This window comes from Cervus canadensis, chromosome 30 (assembly GCF_019320065.1).
Source record: "Cervus canadensis isolate Bull #8, Minnesota chromosome 30, ASM1932006v1, whole genome shotgun sequence".
Lineage (NCBI taxonomy): Eukaryota > Metazoa > Chordata > Mammalia > Artiodactyla > Cervidae > Cervus > Cervus canadensis.
The window spans coordinates 23,692,512-23,720,037 of record NC_057415.1 but is presented as its reverse complement, the minus strand read 5'-3'; the positions used below and the strand labels follow the sequence as shown (position 1 = coordinate 23,720,037).

The window sequence follows — 27,526 nt, the reverse complement described above, 5'->3', positions numbered from 1 at the left end:
GAAAGGCTCCGATGTACCTAATACCATAACACCTTTTACTAAACTATTTTGAAGACAAACATCGAGAAAAGATGCCATTTTGTCCATTCACTTATCAATGAGGCTTTATTAAGTATCTACTAGGTACAAAGTTTTAGGCTTTGAATAATGCAAATATGGGTAAAACAGACATTGCCAGCCAGTCACTTACAACCTAGTTAAGAACGCAAATGCAGTCAAGTGCAGAGTCTACTTATAAAATGATATAAATGATGAAAATTCATAGAAAGAAGAGAATGTTTCCAAGCAAGATATCTGAGGTGAACTGAAGAGGACAGGAAGTTATGAACATGCTCAGGAGACAGATGGATTTCTAGGTGTTAGGACTGGTAGGAGCAAAGTATGGAGTAGAATAGCCCAGACCATATCTATGACATGGAGTTATGGTTAGGCAGATTTCTTCTATCTCTAGAAGACTGGTACTGGATTGTTCAATGCAAGCTAAGGAGTTTAGGTTCATTTCATTGGCTTTTGTTTACAGAATATAAGATAGGTGATGGTGGGTGAACACTGGAGTCAGCAAGACTTATGAAGGCTACAGTTTTTCCAGTAGTCATGTACGGTTGTGGGAGTTGGACCATTAAGAAGGCTGAGCACCAAAGAATTGATGCTTTTGAATTGTGGGGCTAGAAAAGACTCTTGAGAGTCCCTTGGACTTCAAGGAGATCAAACTAAGCAATCCTAAAGGATATCAACCCTGGATATTAATTGGAGGGACTGATGCTGAAGCTCCGATATTTTGGCACCTGATGCAAAGAGCCAATTCATTGGAAAACACCCTGATGATGGGAAAGATTGAAGGCAAAAGGAGAAGGGGGGCAGCAGAGGATGAGATAAATGGTTAGATAGCATGACCAGTTCAATGGATATGAATCTGAGCAAACTTCAGGAGATAGTGTAGGACAGAAGACCTTGGCATGTTGCAGTCCATGGGGTCACAAAGAGTCAAATGTGACTTAGCAACTGAACAACAACAACGAAAGAGTGGCCACTATCATCTAAGTAAGACATAATCAGAACCATGCAAGAACTGCTTCAATCCAGTCTTTTAAAAAAATTTTTGAGGTACACAGGGAGGAGACATAAATAGGAGTGCCTGTTTGAACTGGGGCCTCTGTAAAGTGGCCAAGAAGGGAACGTGTTATGTTGTTAAGGTCAGAGGGACTAGAGTGCTTTTTCAGACTTCCAAGTCATTGGTTCCTGCATTTCCCTTTGAATTTGGTTCTGATTCCCATCTCCAGGGCCACTGTGAGTTTCTAATGATCGAAGAGATGAGATCACTAATTAAACAGACAGGAAAGAAGCAAAAAGTTCAAGTCCAGCATGAGAAACTGCTGGGGAAGAGAAGATATGCCCCGCAGACCAGAATTCTAAAGAAGCTGCACAGGAGAGTCCTTTTGGGGGTGGTGGTTCCAGGACATTAGACAGCCCTTTATGGTCTTGCCTACAGGGATGTGTCACAAGCTGTTCTGAGCCACGGGGAGGCTGTGATACTGTTGTTCTGCCAAGCAAGGCTGCACTTTCCAATTTGAAGCTAAGTTGCCCAGGAGCCAAGCTGTTTGTTGTTGAGAAGACAAGGAGAGAAAGAGCATGTGTGCATGTGTGTGTGAGAGACAGAAAGTGACAGAAACATCCAGGAGTTCAGATATCCAATCTATCTGCACATCAACTCTCTGGAACAGAATGATTCTGTTTTTGTCATTAGGCCTGCTCAATCTTCAGGTGTCCTCAGAAATCACTGCAAGGAAGTCCCTGTGTCCTCATGACAGGGTAATTAATTAACTCTGTTGGACCCTGTTAGGGTCTCTCAGGAGACAGAAAAAAGCATTGAAAGGAATCCCCTTTCACCACAGGAGATTTCAGAGAAGGATTACACAACCCTGGTGTAAGCCTTGGTTTGCCTGCTATGCAACCAGGAGAAGGCTGCACATATTCTGTGCCTGACCCTAACTTAGAATTTGAATGAGTATAATAACAATGATAATATTGTCTGCTAGTCTCCTTGATAAATATGTTTTAAGAACTTACTAACACATGCCAGGCTTTATGCAGAATTATGGTCTTAACTTTTACATTTAACACTACAGTATTTCTTGAGTTAATTTGCATATGGCATGGAAATATGCTGACCATTCTTTCCAATATTGCAGCCTGCCTCCCTCATTTCATCCTTCTTACTCTAGTCTATTCTCTCTTTTATATATATCACTCATCATATAACATACCATAATTTATTTATTCATTATGTTTATCATCTTCCTCCAGTGACCAGGATGTAAGTTTCATGACTCCTCCTGTTTTGTTCACCAGTTGTACCCTAAGTGTCTTTTGGAGAGAAGACAGAGAATAATTACAAGTGAGACAAGACAGTCTCTCTCCAGGACCTAATGGGGAACCCAACATAGTATAGGGGTTAGGAGAGTCTTCCCTAAAGAAGTGATCTTGGATACATAAAAGATTGTATTGTATTCCTGTTAAAAGGAATAGAACAGGGGAACTTCCTGATATGAGAGAAAGCATGGCCACACAGCTGCAAAACACAGCATCGGCAACGGACACATGATGAGGGCTGGGATGAAAGGGCTCACGATGCAAGGCTGGGGAGACACATTAAAAAGTCTGAGATTTGTTCTAAGAACAATAGTAAACTATTGAAGGGCTTTAAGGAACAAAACAGTCATGCCCCGGTTTGCTTCTACTAAAGACAGCTCAGAATACAAGAGAATGGTTTGGGAGAGTGGGACAAGAGAGACTGTGGTGAGGTGACCAGCGGAAGGATCCTGCTATCTCTAGATAAAAGGAGAAGGTAGCTGGGGCTCAGGCAACAGACACAGACAGGTCAGTGAACTCAAAAGATCAGAAGAGCAAATAACATTTAATTATTGATTAAAATAGGAGTGGTGGGGATATTTAAATGCCTTTTAAAATTTAAATCCTGAGTACTACCTTATTTGTGCTGCCTCCAGGGGTGATGATGAATAGCTTTGCTTCCTCTCCTGTTAAATCAGCCGCAGCCTCTCCTTCAATCTTTCCTCATAAATCCCAACTGTGTCTTCTCAGCCTTCATCTGGCCCAGAATCAGGCACAGCATGGAACAGACAATTCTTGAGAATCACCTCACAATATCTCATTTGAAAATACCGTGCTTACTCGAGAGAGAGGTGATATATGTATACTTGTGTGTGTGCATGCATTTGTGCTAAGTTACTTCAGTTGTGTCTGACTCTTTGTGATCTTATGGACTGTAGCCCACCAGGCTCCTCTATCCATGGGATTCTCCAGGCAAGAACACTGGAATGGGTTACCATGCCCTCCTCCAGGGGATCTTCCCAACTCAGGGATCGAACCCACATCTTATATGTCTCCTGCATTGTCAGATGGGTTCTTTTTTTTTTTTTTTTAATTAGTTGGAGGCTAATTACTTCACAACATTGCAGTGGGTTTTGTCATACATTGACATGAATCAGCCATGGAGTTACACGTATTCCCCATCCCGATCCCCCTTCCCACCTTCCTCTCCACCCGATTCCTCTGGGTCTTCCCAGTGCACCAGGCCCGAGCACTTGTCTCATGCATCCCACCTGGGCTGGTGATCTGTTTCACCATAGATAGTATACATGCTGTTCTTTTGAAATATCCCACCCTCACCTTCTCCCACAGAGTTCAAAAGTCTGTTCTGTATTTCTGTGTCTCTTTTTCTGTTTTGCATATAGGGTTATCGTTACCATCTTTCTAAATTCCATATATATTTGTTAGTATGCTGTAATGTTATCTTTCTGGCTTACTTCACTCTGTATAAGGGGCTCCAGTTTCATCCATCTCATTAGGACTGATTCAAATGAATTCTTTTTAATGGCTGAGTAATATTCCATGATGTATATGTACCACAGCTTCCTTATCCATTCATCTGCTGATGGGCATCTAGGTTGCTTCCATGTCCTGGCTATTATAAACAGTGCTGCGATGAACATTGGGGTGCACGTGTCTCTTTCAGATCTGGTTTCCTCAGTGTGTATGCCCAGAAGTGGGATTGCTGGGTCATATGGCAGTTCTATTTCCAGTTTTTTAAGAAATCTCCACACTGTTTTCCATAGCGGCTGTACTAGTTTGCATTCCCACCAACAGTGTAAGAGGGTTCCCTTTTCTCCACACCCTCTCCAGCATTTATTGCTTGTAGACTTTTGGATAGCAGCCATCCTGACTGGCGTGTAATGGTACCTCATAGTGGTTTTGATTTGCATTTCTCTAATAATGAGTGATGTTGAGCATCTTTTCATGTGTTTGTTAGCCATCTGTATGTCTTCTTTGGAGAAATGTCTGTTTAGTTCTTTGGCCCATTTTTTGATTGGGTCATTTATTTTTCTGGAATTGAGCTGCAGGAGTTGCTTGTATATTTTTGAGATTAATCCTTTGTCTGTTTCTTCATTTGCTATTATTTTCTCCCAATCTGAGGGCTGTCTTTTCACCTTACTTATAGTTTCCTTTGTAGTGCAAAAGCTTTTAAGTTTCATTAGGTCCCATTTGTTTAGTTTTGCTTTTATTTCCAATATTCTGGGAGGTGGGTCATAGAGGATCTTGCTGTGATTTATGTCGGAGAGTGTTTTGCCTATGTTCTCCTCTAGGAGTTTTATAGTTTCTGGTCTTACATTTAGATCTTTAATCCATTTTGAGTTTATTTTTGTGTATGGTGTTAGAAAGTGTTCTAGTTTCATTCTTTTACAAGTGGTTGACCAGTCTTTCCCAGCACCACTTGTTAAAGAGGTTGTCTTTTTTCCATTGTATATCCTTGCCTCCTTTGTCAAAGATAAGGTGTCCATAGGTTCGTGGATTTTATCTCTGGGCTTTCTATTCTGTTCCATTGATCTATATTTCTGTCTTTGTGCCAGTACCATACTGTCTTGATGACTGTGGCTTTGTAGTAGAGTCTGAAGTCAGGCAGGTTGATTCCTCCAGTTCCATTCTTCTTTCTCAAGATTACTTTGGCTATTCGAGGTTTTTTGTATTTCCATACAAATTGTGAAATTCTTTGTCTAGTTCTGTGAAAAATACCGTTGGTAGCTTGATAGGGATTGCATTGAATCTATAGATTGCTTTGGGTAGAATAGCCATTTTGACAATATTGATTCTTCCAATCCATGAACACGGTATGTTTCTCCATCTGTTTGTGTCCTCTTTGATTTCTTTCATCAGTGTTTTATAGTTTTCTATGTATAGGTCTTTTGTTTCTTTAGGTAGATATACTCCTAAGTATTTTATTCTTTTTGTTGCAATGGTGAATGGTATTGTTTCCTTAATTTCTCTTTCTGTTTTTTCATTGTTAGTGTATAGGAATGCAAGGGATTTCTGTGTGTTAATTTTATATCCTGCAACTTTACTATATTCATTGATTAGCTCTAGTAATTTTCTGGTAGAGTCTTTAGGGTTTTCTATGTAGAGGATCATGTCATCAGATGGGTTCTTAACCACTAGTGCCATCTGCGAAGTCTGTGTACACGTGCAGCTGATCCATACTGTTGTACAGTGGAAACTAACACAATATTGTAAGGCAATTATATTCCAGTTAAAAAATAAATTAAAAATATACCATGCTAAAACAACAAAACCAGTAACTTATTGCAAATCCATTCCTTCAATAAGTTGGGATCCTTTAACATATACAAATGCCCTTCCTTATTTTCTTTTTGCCTTTCCAACTCCTCTGTATCCTTTAGGACACAATTAGGTAAGTCAGTCATTCACAACAATCATGCTTTGATCTGCCCATAAGCTGTGCATGCTTACTATGTGAACCATTGATTTGGTGTTTGGTCAAAAGCAACATTAGGATGTGAGAGCTGGACCATAAAGGAGGCTGAGTGCTGAAGAATTGACACTTCTGAATTGTGGTGCTGGAGAAGACTCTTGAGAGTCTGCGGGACTACAAGGAGAACAAACCAGTCAACCCTGGAGGAAATCAACCTTGAATATTCATTGGAAGGACTGATGCTGAAGCTCCAACACTTTAGTCACCTGATGCGAAGAGTTGACTCATTCGAAAAGACCCTGATGCTGGGAAAGACTGAGGGCAGGCGGAGAAGGGGGTGACAAAGGATGAGATGACTAGAGGGCATCACCTACTAAATGGACATGAGTTTGAGCAAACTCCGGGAGACAGTGAAGGACAGGGAAGCCTGGTGTGCTGCAGTTCATGGGGTTGCAAAGTCAGACATGATTTAGTGACTGAACAATGATAAGACCCTTCCCAGCCCATGGTTCTCTTTTGTATTCTCATTTTCATCTTTCACTGCAAAATTTTTAGTTAACTTCCAGTGGGCAAATGGCTTATCTTTTCTTCCAGATTATAAACTCCCTCACAGCATCTAGCCCAGGCCTAAATGATAATATACAGAAAGTATTTATGGTCACCAATGTGAGACGCCCAGCTGGGTGTCAAGTGGGCAGTCAGCAAAATGCTGGCCATAGTAACATGTCAAATCTTCTGTGAAGACCCTGTGATTAAAGCAGAGTCAATTCATGAATATTTTTTCACTTTAGAAGGAAAATGAATGAACTCAAACTATTGATCCAATTTCAGATCCATAGAGTCACCTGTCCTTTTGGTAAAATTACTTAAAAAATCCACTATGTTTTCCTTCCTTTCTGCCTTCCCATTTTTAACAGGAACATTTATAAAGGTGTCAAAAGGTCAGGATGAAAGGAATAGCAAACTATATATAGAATTCACTTAATATTTATAACCACTATATGAAATATACAATCCATTGTTGGATCTTTTGGGGGAGAAAACAGACAGTTACAGAGAATTTAAGCAGAGCCCAGGATCACATATGACACTAGGTTTCAAGCTGGGATTTATAACCTAGGTATCTGATCCTAAAGTTTGTGTACTCAGTAATTGTATAATTTTCTTCTCCAGAAAAATGAAAAGGGAAGCAAAGGGCTTAATTTACATCCCTGGTCCCAGCTTGCTAGCTGGGGTCAGTTTGCTCTTTAACCTGCTGGTTCTTTTTATATTTCATTAGACATCCAGGGATTGTGATCACCTAATGCAAGCCCCAAGATTTTCCTGATTTTATTAAAAAAAATTTTTTTTTAATTTATTTGGCTGTGTGGGGTCTTAGTTGCAGCATGCAACTCCAGTTGTGCAGTGCTGGCTTAGCTGCCTCCCGGCGTGTGAGATCTTAGTTCCCTGAGCAGGGTTCAAACCCAAGTCTTCTGCATTGGAAGGTGGATTCTTAGCCTCTGGACTACCAGGGGATTCTTCCCTAGTTTTACAAGAACTTTCACAAGTTGTGGCCCAAGATACCTTCAATGACTATACTTAGGAGACCTCTCATCCTTTTCTCTATCTCACTGAAATTCCACACTTCAGAGGATCATAAAATTACTTCAGGGACTTGATGTTATTCTGTGGTCCAACCCAGAGTGAGTTAAGGATAAATCTTAGCCCCTCAAAGGCACCTGTTTACTGACCGACATTCGCTGTCTATAAACAAGCTTTGGGATGAAGTGCGCCCTTGTTCCAGTGTTCTCACCACGTGTCCCCCTTTCTCTCTGGACTTTGCTGATGTGTAACCTACAGAGGGAAAGCTGGGCAGGTTAATGAACAACCTCCCCAACAGCTTGCTGTCACTAGAATACCACCAGGACAGAGATTTCCTTCTTGGGACAGCATTAACCCTCATCACACGAGTAAATGTCAGTCTGCATCTGATGACAAAGTCGCAGGTTCCAGGCCTTGAACACTAGCTTTGGAGTCTGACAGGTGTTGGATCTGGACCCCAGTCACAAGAACCAAGTACATAAACTAGATTAAGCCACTGTGACTTGCTGTGTTTTCTATTCCTTGGTATTATTGAGGTTGTGCTACAGTAATCGGTGTGAGGGGTAATTACATGATATGTACAGTGGTTAGCACATACCAGGCATGAAAGATCACTACAGGGACTTCCCTGGTGGTCCAGTGGTTAAGACTCCGTGCTTCCAATGCAGGGGGCACCGGTTCGACCCCTGGTTGGGGAACTTAGATCTTGCATACCACAGGGTGTGGCCAATAAAATAAAATAAAAAGCAAATAAAAATGTTTTTAAAAAGAAATCTCACTACACCCCTCACTTGCAGTCACTTTTCTGCTTTTGCCCCTCAGGGCCAAATATCACCCATTAGGGAAACAGTGCTCTACTATCCTGCTTAATGAGAATGGACTGTTTGTAGAGAACATTAGCCATACTTATTAAACATTCTTCTTATTCACCCAGACCTAAAAAGGTTATTAATTACTGAGCTTTGGCTAATTCCCAGAACGCCTAATTTGTTCACATCTATTTTCAGAAAACCTTCAGATTTGAGTATGAGTTAATTTCACTATTTTATTTTCCCCTCACAGAGAAACCACCGTTCAGTGGAGCGGATAGCCGGGCACAGGCTACATTGCAGCCAGCGGGACTTTATGAGCAGGAAATTCATTCTTGAGATTGGAGGAGAAACGTGGGTAATGAGATAAGGGAAGTGATGAACCAAACAGCAAGGAAAATTAAAAAGCACTTGCGGGTTCTGCCTGAAGCTCTTAATTAACCATATTCTCCACAACACAGAGCAAATCCATCTGGGCAACCCTGGAAGTAAAAACATAGCACGTAGCACTCGGTGATGGGTCACGGCTGGCAAAGTGGTAGGTCAAACACTGAAGATATGAGAAGCCCCCAAACTCCCAAATCAAAAGCAATGGTGAGGCGGAAGCTAGAATGCCCTAAACTTAATGAACTAATAAATTAACTTCCCTCAAACTTGGCACATCATGCTAAGAAGACTTTGCCACAACAGCTCTAAAAAGAAATGGGAAGAGACAGCTGCAGGAACGTGGATGGCAGCTGCAGCACAGAACTTCACAAGTTCTGCCCTCAGCAAATAAAGCCAGTCACAGCATCATTTGCTTTGTCCTCGGGAAGCCAGGCACTTTTGCCGCTACCTTGCGGATGAGCCAAAACTGTTTCTACCCAAAGCATTTTATTTAGGGCTTTTATATGACCACAAACTGGGTGTCAAGCAAAAATCTTACATCCTAACATTTGGGCCAGGCAGAAGATATTCCTGCTGTTTACAGGGTGGGGATAAAACACCGTCAGGCTCTGTTAAATCATGCAGACACACCTAGCTAAAAAGTGAAATCTGCAGCCAACAGAAAGATCATTTCCTGGATACCCAGTGCTGGATGACATAACACGGACTAGTTCATCACATCTTCGTTCCAGACCTCCTGGATATTATTTTACCCTCATTTTACAGCTGTGAATTTTGAGGCTCAGAGAGGTTAAGCAACTTGCCTCATGTGGTTCCCAGCTAACAGGTATTAGAAGCTAGGATATAAACTAGGTCCAAAAGGTCCAGAGGTAACCGAATTCCATCTACTTCATCATGTTAGCTCCTCATTCTACACAGTGCTTACCCAGGATAACCAGGCTATTCATACTTGTGGAGATATGGAAATGTTTACCATAGTGAATACTATGAATCAAATACTCAAAATAACAGTCTCAGAGCAGGAAGCTGCCTCATGAGTCATCTAGTCCAAGAACCCAGCCTATGCTTAGAATTTCAGAAAAGGACTTTTACACAGTTTGAAATAAGGCAGTAACTTTCCAGAGAGGTGAGTAGTCTTGGGGTTGGGAAAAACCATTTATGAGACACTCTTTTCTCCCCCTTTTAATAAATAGCATATTTTGAATGCCTGTTGTGTGTTAGGCCATGCTAAGCTCCAGTATTGCTTAAGAAACCCCACAGTAATCTTTTTTTTTTGCCACTTAATTTTTTTAACTTAAGGATATTTCCTTTACAGAATTTTGTGGTTTTCTATCATATATCAACAAAAATCAGCCATAGGTACACCCATGTCCCCTCCCTCCTGAATCTCCCTTCCACCTCCCTCCCGTCCTGCCCTTCTAGATTGTCACAGAGCCCATGTTTGAGTTCCCTGAGTCATATAGCAAATTCCCACCGGCTATCTATTTTACATATGGTATTATGAATTTCCACATTACTCTCTCCATATATCTCACCCTTTCCCTTCTCCCCTCCCCTCCTGTCCTTAGGTCTGTTCTCTATGTCTGTTTCTCCATTTGTGCCCTGAAAATAAATTCATCAGTACCATAATCTTTCTAGATTCCATATATATACATCAGTATATGATATTTATATTTCTTCTCTGACTTAGTTCACTCTGTATAATAGGCTCTAGAAGAAATTCTATAATAATCTTATAAAGCAAGTTCTATCATTAATATCCCCATTTTACAGATACAGAAACAGGCTTAGAACCATTGCATAACTTGTCCAAAGTCATACAACAAGCAGGCCTTAGTGCAAGGATACAAATGTAGTTTATTCATGTGGTCCTCAAGGTATGTGGAGACACATAGTAAAATAAGGAGTAAACCTAATGACTTCCTACTATTCTCTGTCTTGACATCAGCAGGCAGTTGTGATTATTTGCAAGTTTGTGGCAGGTGGCCAATAACCCAACACATTCTTCCATCTAAAGTGAAAGTGTAAGTAACTCAGTCATGTCCAACTCTTTGTGCCTCAGTGGACTGCAGTTCACCAGGCTCCTCTGTCCATGGAATTCTCCAGGTAAGAATACTGGAGTGGGTAGCCTATCCCTTCTCCAGGGGATCTTCCCAATCCAAGGACTGAACCCGGGTCTCCTTCATTGCAGGGGCATTCTTTACCATCTGAGCCACCAGGGAAGCCCTTCTTCTATCTAAGGTTTGTCCAAATACTTCTCTAGTTTCCTAGGGTCAGAACGTCTTGGGGCAACTGAGCTAACGTGTTAACTACCACTTATTGAGCCTGTATTTGAACATCTCCAGTGAATAAAAACACTTAAAGCTTGTTCCATTTATAAGCAGCTCTGATGATCAGAAAAATCATACTTATATTCAATTGACAATGCAATTCAGTTAGGAACCTCCCACTTTTATCTCCCATAGGGTCAAGGGCAAAAAATAATGCTAATGAAGTGATATTTCCAAAAATAAAGAGGTTTAATGCAATTTATTGAAGCACAAGAGATCTTGAAGGAAATTGAGATTCTTTTCAAGGACAGCTTTAATAGCTGAAGGAGAATAACATTTTATATCCAGCCAACCATCCAGCTACAGACAACTTGTCACACTAAAGTGGTTAAAAAATTTTTTTTAATATTTCAATGACATTTTGAACACACATAAAAGGTTAGAATGAAAAAGGAAGTTAAGGGCTTTTTTTGTAGAAATCACATTTGCATTTAACTTGAAATTCTTTCCAGTCCTATGATTTTTGCATAAATATTTATGGACTCCTGATAGCTAATTGGATTATAAGCCTTTTATCCAGGAATTTGTCCAATTTTATGCTCTCCATGAAACCTGAGCTCTTTGCTGTTATTGTTAGGTCCATGTTAAATAAGCAATTGTTTTTAACATCCTTCAAGGCTACATTTTAAATTCTCACATTTGCTATTCAAACTACATCATGAAATTTATAATTCTTACAACAAATGAAACAAAAAAATTTGGATGAAAGTTTGAAGACTCAAGTACCATGATAAAATGGATTTCTCATGTGAAAGCATTCATTCTGATCAAAGAGTACTAAAGTACCAAATGCCCTCAAAGCAAAGAGCAAAAAAGCACACATCATATCATAACCAGGCAGCCTTTCACATAGATGACTTCATATGATCCCCATAACCACCCTAGAAGTGGAGATTACCATCCTATTTTACTATTAAAGAAACCAAGGAGTAGAAAGACTGAGCAACCCATTCAGCATCAGGTAGCAACTGAGCAGAAGCAGGTCTTGAGCCACTCGTCTGACATAAAAACACTGCTATCGTTACAGAGAAAGGCAGCTCTCAACTACCCAGAGGGGAATCAATGGCTCGGTCCTTGTTCTGCCTTTTTCTAGAAGGTTCATGCTCTCCCCAGGTACACACTTTAGGGATCTCAGCAGGTTCACAGGAGGCCTTTTCATTGACACTTAGCACTCTCACTCCAACTTCTTAAGGGTAAAGCCCTAACCACCACCACTTTTTTCTTGACATAGAAAGCCTTGCATTTTGTTTAGGTACCATCATGTCACAAGAAGCAAAATAACCCCTCTTTGCAGCAGAATCTTAAATTAAGGTCTGGAAAGTGAGATGTAAAGTTTATAATATCAACACACAGCTTGGAACACAAGTCCTGTTCAGTTTAACCAGTTCAACCCCTCTCTGCTCCAAAGATGTCTTTTGCATCATGTTCCTTTGTGTTTGTGTGTGGAAGAGGCCATGTTATCATCCCCGCCTCCCAAAACTTTGTTCTTTTGCACTACAGCTCTGGTTAACCACTGCTTTCCATTCATCTCTCTTAGCTTCTTTGTTCCACAGAACATTTTTAAAGTCTGTATGAAAAAATAAATACATGTGCCAAGTTTAAAAGATCAAATAAAACTACCAACTTATGACCCCATTAGCAGTCTGCCATTTTGCCTTTTTTCACCCTGATGCCCCATCTTTGAGAGGCAATCACTTTGAAACATTTTAATTTTTTCTTTTCATATTTAGTAACTAGACTCATACATTAAAGGGCAAATAAAGTGATTAGTATTAAGTACAGGAAAAATCATTTTCAGTTTGATCTAAATCTAAGAGAAGTCTAGAAGAAATTTATACATACAGGCAATCATCACCACAGCCTAAACCACCACTCATATATCTTTCACAAGACAACTCAAAATAAATTTGAGGTTAATACCTATGTTTGTCTCTATAATAAGAGCCCAATATTATATGACTTAAGGTTATGAATGTTGTAGCGTTTTTGGCACTTTCACTCTCACTCCTAAAATATCTAGCCCACCTCACTGATGAATGTAAATTTCTATGTACTTAGTCACAAACTTTGATTTTTCACAGTACAGTTCCTTTGCCAGGTCACTTTTTGCAAGATCACTTAGGAGAAATCAAGTAACACCTTCTATAGATTGAAAATGGTGTCATACATCAAGATTTTAGATTACATATGTAAGACAGAGGAAAAAGTTTTTTCTTATAGATTACTATTCAAACATAATTTTCACTCTTAAAATTGATATATGATGAAGATAGTAGTCAAATTTAGCACACACACACACATCAATTACATGAAATGTAATGGAAAATCCACTCAATCCCATGCCTCCAACTCACTCAGCACAGTCTATCTTTCAACCTGTAAGAAAACTGTTGTGGCCCAGCACACCCACCCTGTGACTTACTATTTCAGTTGACCTATCCCAGGATGGAGGAGGCTGGTAGGCTACAGTCGTGGGGTTGCAAAGAGTCGGACACGACTGAGCAACCTCACTTTTCACTTTTTTTCAGCCTAACTCCCACCCTGCAGCACCTACGACATCTCTCCACCAGGGGATATTCTACCTGCAATGCAGGCTGGAAGCGCAGGGAATTAAAGCCCCTGAAAATAGCAACTCCTCAACCAATGTCTGGTGGTAATCAGAGTAAAATGCCCGAGCTTCACCCCTGGGGATAAGAAAACTCGGTGGCAGGCACCTCACACTGTTTCCTAGACCTTCCCCATGGGGTTAAGTACCAGTCGCCCAAAGTGGTAGCTAGTCTGAGAGTTTATCTTTTATTGGCTATCTTCCTTCCCTGTCCCAATTTTCTACCTTCCTACTGTTATTTCCCGCACTCCTCAAGAAACTACTTGCCCTTGCCCTCATGTTTCAGCATGTTTCTAGAGAGATCCACACTAAGATGAATGCCAGCTCCTTCACCTGTTCTGGTCTTATGTCCCATCTTGCTCTCTGCTCCAGTGATGGCTTCTTCCAAAGAGCCAATTTTCTCTCACTCTAAGAAAAAACCCTCTTGCATCCGCCTTCTGGCTACTATCCGAACTTCCTCTCCCCTTTCTTTATCAACCAGTCTACAGAGTGCCCTATATGCTGTAAATTTCTCATCTTCACCAGCTGTAATCTGCCTTCTTCATCCATCTCTATTGAAACTCTTTTCATCAAAAAGTCAGCAGTGACCTTCTAAATGCCAAACCTAACACTTTCACTTCTCTATGTTACAGAAACCATCTTCTTTGAATTTCATTAACCTTGATTTTTGTGACCTCAGTCTCTTGATTTTCCTCTGATATTTCTGACTATTCCTTTGAAGACTGCTTTGGATTCTATTCTTCCACAAACTATTTAAATGTTGATGCCCTCCAAGGCTTTCTTCTCAGGTTCTCTTTTTATCATACATGCTCTTCCTTGGTAATTTCATTTACTCCCCTGGCTAATAGTGCTGAAATCCATATTTTTCAGGATTGACAACTCTTGAATTTAGATCCATATATCCCTTTGGTTACATTTACAGACATCTAGATGTCATACATCTGAGACTGAATTCATTTTTTAGCTCAAATCTCCTACAATTTGTATATTACTCGGTGAAACCTTCATAAGTTTAATCACCCATCATCTCTCCTAGGGTTCATGACCTAACCGTTAACAAGTCCTGTGAATTTTATCTCCAAAATATTTCTCAAATGTATTCTCCCCTTTTCTTCTCCACTAGCAAAGAAAAAGTAAAGTAGGAACCAAAAAGTGTAAATTGGATTAGGCATGTGGGTTTGGGCATTTTGAATTCTTTACTATAATATTCCTCATTAGCTCCCTCACATGGTGTCATAACCTCCAGGCTCAGTTCCTTATCTCCAGGCTTTACTTCCCTCACCAACCCATCCTTAACACTGCCACCAACTGATCTTTCTGTAATAAGTGGGGCCAAGTCAATGTCAATCTCATCGGTACAAAAAAATAAAGCGTAAGCTTCTGTTTATGTCATATAGGGATCTTGATCAAGTGAGAGGCTGTCACGTGCCATTCAGAATCACTTACAGTTTTCTGCAAAAACTAGGCAGTGTCTCTCATTTGCTTTTGAATTGCAGCAATTTCCTCCATCTGGCAAGCCTCCCTCTCTGCTGTGTGCATGCCCACTGACTCCCTATTTATTCATTACAACCTCCCTCGAGTGTTCCCTACGTGCTCTTCCCTGACTCTACAAAGCAGAATGAATCACTGGGTCTTTGCTTCTGTCCCTTGTACATAACTCTTCTATCGTTTGTGTATATATATACCAAGCATCACTTGTTTGCTTCTGTGGCTATTTCTATTACTAGATAACAAACCCCTTCACCCACGACAAACTAACAGCCCCCGTCACATACTAATAGTAGTGCCCTCAACAACTCTGAAGCACTTTATGTCCTTGTAATTAGTTAACCATTATCTGTTTTGATTTCCCAGCTTCCCTTCTAGACTGTATGGTTCCATGAGGGCAAGGTCAGCACTTGTTTTACTCACTTCTGTAACCCTAGCACCAGGCATTGAGTCTGCCAGAGGAAGTGTTTCATAAATACTTAGACTAATTGGTTAACTTCTTGAAGACAGAACTTATATTTTATTCATCTCCTCATCCAAGATCAAACAGCACCCAGAGTAGGCATGAGGTTTCGAACCGAATTTTAGTCACACTACCAAAACATCATAGAAAGAGAGGCCTATGGAATGTTTTCTGATAGTTAGGAAACATCATTTTCATCATTTAATTTCACAATTCTGCCTGCTCATTATTTGGGGAACATCATCAAATTGAGAAGCCCAGTAGTGAGTTAAGAGTAGGGGTGGTAGGCAAACTGCTTCTGTCATGCCATCCTGAATAAATTCATAGTAGATGCTTTTGTGACGGGAAAGGTTCCAAGGCCATGTTTGATCTCAGTGTAATGTGTAAAATGATAAATTAGCACTCTTTAGGAGCTCAGCAAGCTGTGGGGCAGCAGCATATATGCTACGTAGTTGCAATCCCTTTGTAAACCAGAGAGGGGATAACAAATAATACAGCCACACAGGAGGCTTCACCAGTGCCTGCTCAAGCATTCATCTAGGATGTCAGCGAACCTTGACAATTAACTCATTACTTATTAGGATGCTGCTGTGCTATTTGGTCTGATTGAATAATATTTTAAAGCAACAAGCTGTTCTTCCTGTAAGAACCGAAGCCTTCCCCTGCTTAAAGAACACTAACATAGTTTCCTTTTAAAATAAGTACAATATGTACAAATATTTGAAGCCAAATCAATAAAAAAGGCTTTTGGGTATTCCCATCAGTAAGTTTTTTAAAATGACCCAGATTTATATAAACTTTATTCTATATAAACTCTATATTTATATAAACTCTATTATATAAACTATATATATATGTATAAACTCATATATAAACTCTATGAATATTTGTTGTTGTTGCCGTTTAGTTGCTAAGTTGTGTCTGACTCTTTAGTGACCCCATGGACTGTTGCCCACCAGGCTCCTCTGTCCATGGGATTTCCCAGGAAAGAATACTGGAGTGGGTTGTCATTTCCTTCTCCAGGGGATCTTCCTGACCCAGGGATCAAACCCTGTCTCTTTACCACTGAGCCACCAGGGAAGCCCATAATGAATATTACCTTACACTGAAACACTGCCTAATATTTTAAAAATTCTTACCCATCCATTATTTCATCTGAGAATGGTTCCAAAGAATTACACAGCCAACTCATATGGCAACAAATACCCATTACTTCGACATTATCTAACTAACAGGATGTTTTTTTTCCATGTTTGTGTACTTTTATTTTTAAACATTTGGCAAAATACACATAATATGAAATTTGCCTTTTTCACCATTTTAAGGTTAAAGTTCTGAGGCATTAAGTACATTCTCATTTTTGTGCAACCATAACCACCACCCATGTCCAGAACATTCTCCATCTTCCTAAATGGAAACTATATCCATTAGATAATAACTCCCCATTCTGACCTCCCTCAGCCCTTAGCAACCACCTTTCTTCTTCCTGTGTCTATGAATTTGTCTATTCTAGATAGCTCATGTAAGTGGAGTCATACAATATTTGTCCCTTTTTGACTAGCTTATTTTACTGAGCATGATTTCTTCAAGCTTCATCTATGTCATAGCATAATTAATAGAATATTTTATTGGCCACATATGGCTTTCTTTTCGTTTAATTTGGTCTTTAAAAACATTATCTGAACCTTGCTTAAAGATGTAAAGGTGTTTCCATTTGACCCTATTCTCTCAAATACTGTGCACATATACACACTAAACTATCAAGGAAAAAATCCCATTTACTTGGAAATAGCAATGCTGCTCTAACTATAAAGCATAGCTGACCAATACTGTGAAACCTGTATGTGTAAAGATGAATACGCATCCTCAAAACTCAAGCAGGAAGAGGATTTCACCAGGAGCAAGAGGCATGGCCCTAAAGGCTTGCTGAAAAGTTATTTTGTTGAAGCAATGAGAGTGGGAACAGAGGCAGGTTAAATCATTGCTGATCTGCACAGCAGGGGATCCAAAGAGGAACCAAAGCTGAGTGGCTCTTTCTGTGGCCCACAGTATAACCATCTGCTGGACAGAGACCATCAGAGAAGAACAGGGTGGTGGATGAACAAGAGGCAGAAGTCCTTGGACTGTGACACTCTCAGCCTGTCAAGAGTTTTTGCTAAAAATCACACCAGCTTTCTGAATGACAAAAAGTTAAAGCCAGGACCCTGAGTATAAGACAAACTTAAAATAGATTTTGTGAAAAGGCATTTGTGACAAATCTCAACCAAACTGTTCTTGTTTTCCTAGCTGCCTCTACCAAAATTGTAGAATGCTCCAACTTAATAGCTCTCCTTCACTCCACTCTGAAATATTCTTCCGAAACTAATAACCCAAAGATAATAATCAGAAATGCATCAATTTGAGACCTATGCATAAAAACTACAAAACTAAGGTAAGCAATTAAACACTAAAACCCCACAACAGGAAAAGAGGGGATAATGAGATTAAGACAATTTTATGGAAACAGAAATCAATAAAAGTGTTTAGAGAAATGCATCTCAATAGACACAAAAATATTAGAGGGCTGTAGAAAGAGTTCAAAGGATACAGGATTTTAAATAGGCAATTATTATGAGATTATAGAAGATTTAAAAAGTTGGCAGTGCTCAAGACAGAAATACAAAAACAAAGCAGAATTATGACAAATGAAAGGCTTGTTAAAAGCACAAATGTAAAACAAACATAACTGAAAACAGATCTAGAAATATAGTGGAGAGGCCTGAAATGACATAAGATAAGAACCAAGATATTATCATGATTAAAAGGAAGATGATGAATAACCCTGATTATAAGGCAAAGGAAATCTGACATCCCTAAAACTGGTATTCCTGAAAAAGAGGACAGGGAAAAAATGGAATAAAAACAAAGTTATAAAAGAAGAAAACAATCCTGGATTAAAGATTTGAAATTACAGATAAAAAGTCATACCATTTCCTAAGAAAACCTGATCAAGTACTGGGGAAGTTGCTGAGCTCCAAAGATAAAAAATAGTCTGTGGATACCTAGCTGTGAAAAATAAAGCAGAAAAAAATTATGTTGGCCCTGACTTCTTCCTAGCAATATTAAATATGGAATAGTGAAATAATATGGGCAAAATTCTAAGGAAAATGTGACCTAAGAATTTCATAACCAGACAAATTGTTCTTGTTTTGCTAGTTGCCTCTAGTATGAGACTGGTAGGGATTCTCTGTAGGGGAAGCAAGGCCACCATGGGTCCAAGACTGAATACACAAGGAGGTCACCCTAGATTACTGGAAGACTGTGTGGCCTAGAATTCTGGAAGACTCACAGATAAGGCCAGGAAGTGTATGAAGTGGTAACAGTTATGAGTAAGGTCAGGGGTTTTTCTGTTTAAAAGCTGAGCTTAAGAAATGTTAATTTGTTTCTTTTATCCATTCATTTAGTCAATAAATATTGAGTTTCTGTTAGTCTCTGGTGTCAATACTCTGTCTGTGAGTCGCGCAGTCATATCTGACTCTTCATGACCCCATGGACTGCAGCCCTCCACGCTCCTCTGTCCATGGGATTCTCTAGGCAAGAATACTGGAGTGGGTAGCCATACCCTTTTCCAGAGGATCTTCCCAATCCAGGAATCAAACACAGCTCTCCAGCACTGCATGCAGATTCTTCACCATCTGAGCTACCAGGGAAGTCCTGTCAATACTCTACACAGTTTATTTTGTATATATGATCAATAGTGCTTTAGAATAATCACTTCTTTTCATCAGAACTCTGAAGAGTGCTTCCCCATTATCTCAGAAGTATGGAGGAAACATAGGAAGCACATGTCAACTGGTTAATTCTATGAAGCAAATCCCTAGAAATGTATGTAAAACAGGTATTTATTATCTGAATATTTCTAACAAAAATTTTACACTGCAAAGTTCCCTGAGAGGGTGTAATGCACTGTGATAGGGATTCGGTGGTAGGAGATAATACTTTAGGTAGAAGGATGGGGAGGAAGACTTGAACAGAAATTCTCTGTGGTAACTGGTACTTGAACCAGGCCTTGCATTACAGGTGGATTTTGACCTTTGGGAATAATCCCAAGTAGGGCAACTGTGGGAATGAAGGCATAGAAATGGAAGAAGTTCTAGATGTATGCTGGAATTGAGACTGTTGGGTGGGGAGACCCTAGAAATCAGGGTGGGGTGAGTCTCTGTGAGACCCGATGGAGAGCCTTGAAGTCCAGACTAACCTTGGAGTTTCATTCTGTCATCATTGAAGTGCTACTGTGTCAACATAGAGCAAAACCCCGACAGCTCATTGGTAAAGAATTCGCCAGCGATGCAGGAGACACAGGAGATGCGGGTTCAATCTCTGGGTCGGGAAGATGCCCTGGAGAAGGAAATGGCAACCCGCTCCAGTATTCTCGCCTGGAAAACCCCATGGACGGAGGAGCTGGGAGAGCTACAGTCCATGGGGCCGCACGACTGAGTGAATAAGCCACCAAAGCTCCAATAGTACCACCAGGTGGCGCTAGTGGTAAAGAACCCATCTGCCAATGCAGGAGACACAGGAAAGAAGGGTTTGATCCCTGGGTTGGGAAGATTTCCACGGAGGAGAAAATGGCAACCCATTGCAGTATTCTTACTTGGAGAATCCCATGGACAGAGAAGCCTAGAGGGCTACAGGGTTGCAAAGAGTCGGACACAACTGAAGCAACTTCCCAGAGCACACAGCCCCAATACTTTGGCCACCGGATGCAGAGTCAGCTCATTGGAAAAGACCCTGATGCAAGGAAAGATTGAAGGCAGGAGGAGAAGGGGACGACAGAGGATGAGATGGTTGAATGGCATCACTGACTCAATGGACGTGAGTCTGAGCAAACTCCAGGAGATGGTGGACAGGGAAGCCTGGGGTGCTGCAGTCCACAGGGTCTCAACGAGTTGGCCATGACTGAGAAACTGAACACCACTGCACTTAGGGAGGATAAATCTGGCAGAAACTTCATAAGATGAACAGAGAGGGCCCAGGCCGGAGGACAGTTACATGGCGAACGGAGGGTTTAGCAAAAGAGTGTTGGGAGGACCTGGCCTGACACAGTGCAAGTGGGGCACTGGAGAGGTGTTAGAGATTCATTCCAGGGGTGAAGCAGCAGCAAACTAAGTTCGAAAAAGGGCTGAACATGAAAACACCAGATGAAAGAAAATAGGGGTCGAACCCAAACCCCAAGTGGTTACTTAGGAGCTGCTCCCAGTTTCCTCAACCTTTAAGGGTGTTTTCCAGTTGTGAATGCAAACAGTTTCATCAAAGAGGCAAGTGAGCCCCTGTCAGAGTCTACGATCAGATCAGGAACACCTGAGACTTCTAATTTAGAGCAGCATCCCTAGGCGCTAAAATATGAGACTGGAGAAGACATCTGGATATTTGCTATATGAAGACCCCTGAGGGGAGAGAATGGAAGACACCATCCCCTTTGCAGTTACACCAGGGAAGGGACCCCAGGCACCTCGGATTCTGTTTGTCCACTCAGAGCAGAGGCCACCTAGAGACTGAGAGGTGGGTTCTCGCCAGCCTAACTATTCGTAAGGAGGCCACTCTCCTAACACCCACCCAGGTGAATGGGCATCCAAGTCTGACTGCCTTTAGATGGGAATACCAGACCACTTTACCTGCCTCCTGAGAAACCTGTGTGCCGGTCAAGAAGCACAGTTAAAACCAGACATAGAACAATGGACTGGTTCCAAATTGGGAAAGGAGTACATCAAGGCTGTATATTGTCAGCCTGGTTATTTAATTGCTATGCAGAGTACATCATGTGAAATGCTGGGCTGGGTGAAGCTCAAGCTGGAACCAAGACTGCCAGGAGAAATATCAATAATTTCAGATATTCAGATGACACCACCATTATGGCAGGAAGCAAAGAGGAACTAAAGAGCCTCTTGATGAAAGTGAAAGAGGAGAGTGAAAAAGTTGGCTTAAAACTCAACATTCAAAAAGCTAAGATCATGGCATCTGGTCCCATCACTTCATGGCAAATAGATGGAAAAACAATGGAAACATTGACAGACTTTATTTTCTTGGGCTCCAAAATCACCAAAGATGGTGACTGCAAGCATGAAATTAAAAGATGCTTGCTCCTTGGAAGAAAAGCAAAGACAAACCTAGACAGTGTATGAAAATCAGAGACATTACTTTGCTGTCAAAGGTCCATCTAGTCAAAGCTATGGTTTTCCCAGCAGTCGTGTATGGATGTGAGAGCTGGACCATAAAGAAGGATGAGCACTGAAGAACTGATGCTTTCAAACTGTCGTGCTGGAGAAAACTCTTGAGAGTCCCTTGGAGAGCAAGGAAATCAAATCAGTCAATCCTGAAGGGAATCAACCGTGAATATTCATTGGAAGGACTGATGCTAAAGCTCCAATACTTTGACCACCTGATGCGAAGAGCTGACTCATTGGAAAAGACCCTAATTCTGGGAAAGATTGAAGGTAAGAGGAAAAGGGGACAAGAGGATGAGATGATTAGATGGCATCACCGACTCAATGGACATGAATCTGAGCAAGCTCCAGGAGATGGTGAAGGACAGGGAAGCCTGGTGTGCTGCAGTCCATGGGGTCATAAAGAGTTGGACATGGCTGAGCAACTGAACAACAACAGCGACAATGGTTTGCAGAGTGCCCTGGAGAACAAAGGACAGAGACAGTGCCTCAGATCTGGCTATCTTAGGAATGCCACCTCTGGTATCAAAACACACCTGGGCTCAAATACCATTTCTGCCACTTAGCTGAAATGGTGACATTAGCTTAGCTAGCTTGGATAGTAACATCTCACTGGGTTAGTGTGGGGGTTTCCCAGGACAATAACAGCGGGTGGTAAAGGGCCTGAGAGGCTTCAGTGCTCAGCAGACGGGCGCCCTGTGCGCCTCACCCCACCCTTCCCAGTGTACCTGCCGCCTCAGCCACTGGTTTCCTGCAAAGTCACCTCTGACTCCTGAAGCTGTGTCTTCAGTCTTCTTCCTGCCCATTCTCACTCTCCCTCTCCTTCGCTGGAACACTCTTCTGTCCTGTTTCCTGGGAAACTGTCTCACTTCCTCCTCCTATGTCTTGCTCTTCTTCCTTCTGAATCCAACTGTCTGTCTCTCTGTGCTTTTTACTATTCTGCTCCTCCTTCCTTGGACGTTACCACCGAGAAGACACAGGAGGAGTCCCAGCGGCACGTAGCACAAAAACTCATCTCCTTGGTTGGCAGAGCAGTTCTGAATATCTGACCCTCGTGTTAGGAAGAAATGGGCACCTTCAAGGGGCCGAAAGTGACTGTTTTTCTAAAGCCCACCCAGAGACAGGAACACTGTGGTTATTTCACAGAAAACCTAACTGTGGGTTAATACAAGACCTTCCTCACAAATTATAAATATGCAGACATGGGAAATAGCCTAGACCACTAGGCACTGGGTAGGCCTCCGCTCTGAGCCACAGAACTACATTTGAGTGAAGTTCACACAAGGCCACTGAATCACCAAAAGGCAATTCCAGGCTCAGCACCTCTTTTGTAGGGCAAGGATGGGAGCCACTCCCGCCACACACGCTGCTCCTATTTAGTTCTACGGCTACCAGGTGGCTGGGCTGGGACCACAGTCAGAACTGCTGAAGTGACCTTTTGCCCAGCGTTGCCCACATACAACATCCTGGTCTTTTATTAGGCAAGCTAAACCAGAAACAGATCTCTCTTTAAATTCTTAATGTTGTGCGGAATTGAAACAAGGTCTGAAATCACAAAGTCTGAGTCTCCTGCACATGCTGAGGCCATGTGTTTCGGGCAGCATTTTAAGTTTCTTGGAGGCACAGATCTTGCCTGCTGACCCTCATATAAGGGACTGTCATCACTGCAAGCTCAGAGCTTAAGGTGTTCTGAGGGGAGGGGAAAATTAGGCAGAGATCCTTTGGTTAAAGGCCCCTCAGACCCCTGCTGGGGAGTAAGGGAATTCAGTCCTTTGGAGCCTCAAGCTCAGAAATTGCTTTGCTGGGTTATTTAGCAGTACCTTCACTGGTAATGTTTCCCTGGGTTCTATAATTTCTAGGCAATTCTAGCTAGAAGTTTCAAACATTTCTTTTTGCATTATCAACAGATCTCTTCTCTTAAATGGCCTGGCTTGGTGAGTGGGGTAGCTGGTAGAATCTTCCGAGGGACTTCATTTTCTGTTCCATAGTCTCCTGTCCAACAAGGCTTAACACTGGCACATTATCAGGTATTAATTCTACTCCTTTATTCAAGACTCTGCTCTGAGGGGCCTTCTCTGACACCTCTAAGCACCCACCTATCTAACCAGTCATTTGTCAACAAACATTTCTTGAGCTTCTGCTAGGTACCAGGGCTCGTGCTGGTCACTGGGTGGGTGGGTGGGGGGAGGGTGGGTAGGACGGTGGTAACAGGCATAAATAAACTGTGATTTCTCAAAGCAAGAGGCATGTAAAGAATCACATTAAGCTGTGAGAAATAAAACAATATAAAGAAAGTGCTATGGAAGCCAGAGGAAGCAGTAATTAACTGTACTCAAATGGTGGGATAAGGGAAGGATCCCAGAGGCAGTTGTGCTTCAGCAGAGACTCAAAGGATAAGGATTCACCAAGGAGAGAAAAGAAAGAGCATTCATGGCAAGATGAACAGCGTGAGCAGAGGTAACAGATGACGAAGTACTTGGCATATTGAAAATGCTGCAGAGAGGCTGACTAGAACACTGTCTACATGAATGAGAAAGTGGAGGAGTGAAGCTGGAAATAGGCTGGCTTAGTTTATGGAGCAGTTAGCAAACTGTTCTTCAGGCCAGTGGTTTTCCAAGTGTGGTCTCCAGACCATCAGCATATGGCGAAAACTTGTCAGAAATGCAAATTCTCAGACCCCACCCCAGACTAACCCTCAGATCTATGGCATCAGAAACTTTGGTAGGGAGGTGATGAGGGTGAGGGAGGTGATGAGGGTGAGGGAGGTGATGAGCGCCAGGGAGGAGACAGCCGTCAGTGTGGTTAACTCTATGCAACTGTGATCCAGTAAGGATGGAAAACCACTGCTACAGGCAGAGGGGGCATTACAGATGTCTAATTAGAGCAACGACATAGCACCCCTGTGTTTACAGAGAACATGTTGGCATCAATATGGAGCAGGAGAGAGGTGAGAACGGGAGGTTAGGGGACTATTTAGCAGACTTTTGTAATGATCTGCGTAAGAGATGAAGAAATGAAGTCATCCATCCACCTTGTCCACGGCTCATCTAAGCAGGTAAGTTACAGGAGGAAAAAGAGTCACTCAACTAGGATCACTGGTTTCACAATCAATTCATGAGTACCCACATCACCCTTCAATACCATCCAAAATATATGCCCATAGAGGCAATATGGCATAGAGGTTAACAGGGCAAAGTGTATAGCCAGACTGAGAAGGTTTGAATCTCAGCTCTACCAATATTAGCAGTGAGACTTGAGGCAAGTTACTTAAGCTTTCTGTGCCTCAGTTTGCTTCTAAGTAAAAAACTCTGGGGGAGGGGGTATTTTCTTGGAAGGAAGAAGTTTGCAGCATCTGGTGAGAGGGATGTTCAGATACAGTTGGGCTGAGATATGTGGTAAATGTTTGGAAGAGCCACTGCAGGATAAAGAACAGAACTGCTGACCAATCGGGAGAAACAAGCTGGGGCAGGGAATGGGAACTATGCAGTGCTCACCAGGTCAGTCATGTCTGACTCTTTGCAGCTCAATGGACTGTAGTCACACCAGGCTCCCCTATCCATGGAATTTTCCAGGCAAGAATACTGGAGCGGGTTGCCATTTCCTACTCCGGGGGATCTTCCCGACCCAGGAATCGAACCCATGTCTTTTACATCTCTTGCATTGGCAGGAGATTCTTTACAACTAGCGCCACCCAGGAAGCCTGAAATGCACGCGGCTGGAGCCAATTAGCAGGGTTATGCTTTCCCCCAGCCCTGTGCTGTTAACCATCAAAGAACAGGAGCAAATCAAGTCAGCATTGGAGCTGATCCAAAGTGGGGAATCACAGAGTGGGCAGAGGAACTGAGATTCCAGAGCACATGGGGATAAAGAGTGCTGGTGACAGAAATGCAAGAGCCAGGTAAGGATACGTGTCCTAATGCAGTCTGCCAGTTTCAGTTACTTACATACTTATTCACGGCTTTCCCATGTCCTTCCTATTGCGAGAAAATTACCTTTAAGATGACTATTTTTACTTGGTCTCTTTCTAAGAACAGCTACAATGAAATCATGGGTTGGATTCTTTTTCAGACTCCCCTGCTGGCACAGTAGACAGGAATCTGCCTGCCAATGCAAGGGACATAGGTTCCATCTCTGATCCAGGAAGATTCCCCATGCCATGGAGCAACCAAGCCTGTGCCTCACGACTACTGAGCCCACGGCTGCGACTACTGAAGCCCATGAGCCCAGAACCTGTGCTCTGCAACGAGAGAAGCCACTGCAATGAAAAGTCCAGGCCCAGCAACCAAGAGTGGCCTCTGCTCACCACAACTAGGGAAAGCCCACATGCAGCAGCAAAGACCCAGTGCAACCAAAAATAATTTTTAAAAAATTCTTATTCAATAAATATGTTTTAAAATTGTTCATTCATATACAACCAAGAATCCTCTCACTCATTCTGTGCTAGGAAAAATCCATCAAGTTATTGTTAAGAACTTGGGCTCTGACCTGAGTTTAATTCCATCTAATAGGAGTAGTGAGATTTTTCCACTAATGGTGTGATTTTTTGATGATATACTTAATCGCTTTAATCCTCAAGTTTCTAATCTGAAAACTGGCACGGACAATATCTACTTCATAAATCATCGTGAGAATTAAATAAGGTAATTCACACAAAAGGCTCAGTCTCCATAGTGCAAAAACATTTACGATGCTGATGATTAAAGAACATGAGACGCAACACCTAATGCTTTCACAGACTAGAATCTTCCCTGTGGCCAAAGGAGATTCCCATTGGTTCTCCTCAGAAACATGTCTCTCCTCCCAATGTCTGACAGGACGCCGTGTCCATTGTGGCTGGAAATTAATCCTTATTTTCTCTTCAAAGACTTCCAATTCCTCATGACACTTCTACACAGGGACACAGGAGTGTCATTTTCTTCCAGACAGAAACTTCCATGCGTGAATCATTTTCTCATGGGATTCCTGCCAGGTAACACTTCTAAGCAGAGTGCTACCTACTGACAGGCCTTGAGGCCGCTCACCTGTGGAGCATACTCCCACCTCTTTCTCACATTTGTCTGTCTTGTACTGCTGCTTATTTCAGTCTCTCATCCTGGTGCTGAGTTATTCTTGCTGTCCAGCTAGCTAGAGGACACACATCTAGTTGTGGGGGTTCAGTACATCCTGTTACACAGTCCATCAGAACCATCCTCTCCCTACAACACATGGGCCAAATTCTACTGTGGGTAACTGGCTGCTAGCTTCTGACCCCCATTCTCCTCTCGGAGGGGTATGACAATCTTGTTGGATTCATCTGTTATGTCATTAAACAGCTGTCATATTGTACCCTATAGAAGGAGTCATTTATCCCACCAACAGATGAAAAGAGGGAGCTATTTAAATAAGGGGGTCCCTGGAGAAAGCGGGAAAATCGTGTTCAGTACACACACAAGGTACCCTTCTCCTGACCTTTATCTACTTGTCAACGTGTATAAAGGGCAAAGAACATTTTACACATCTAACGATTTCTACATTATTAGGGCCAATGCTGTTTTGTTCTTGCTGGTGTTTCAAATGCCTGTTTCTCCTATGTGCAATACTCCATGGGGATTCTGGTACATAGCAGACCTCAAACACTCAAACGAATGAAACGTAAACTCAGCTTCAGTCTATATAAGGAGTCAACTTCTTTCCTACTGACTAACCTTGCTTTTATGTCTCTAGGAAAAGTCAAACTCATTCAGGAAAAGTTATTTTTATGAGAATATATATAGACTTAGCCCTTTCGTGGACAAAAGGAGTGGGCAGTGACCCACTTCTAACTCCTTCTGTGCTCCCATTTGAGGGTACTATAGATCCACAGGTTTCGCCTCGTTCATTGTACTAAGCAGCAAGCATG

At 41.8% G+C, this 27,526-nt stretch overlaps 1 protein-coding gene and 1 long non-coding RNA gene across 4 annotated transcripts in view; one reads left to right on the top strand and one right to left on the bottom strand.

Annotated features, from left to right (window-relative positions):
* LOC122431996 overlaps positions 1-9,726 on the top strand; it is a 164,370-nt gene extending 154,644 nt beyond the window's left edge. For both annotated transcript variants that reach the window (XR_006266688.1, XR_006266687.1), the window contains one exon: positions 8,426-9,726. This is a non-coding gene — a long non-coding RNA (uncharacterized LOC122431996). The remainder of the gene's footprint in view (positions 1-8,425) is intronic.
* The window catches only part of PLPPR1 (phospholipid phosphatase related 1), a 558,611-nt gene that overhangs the window by 149,638 nt on the left and 381,447 nt on the right, over positions 1-27,526 (bottom strand). The window lies entirely within an intron of this gene.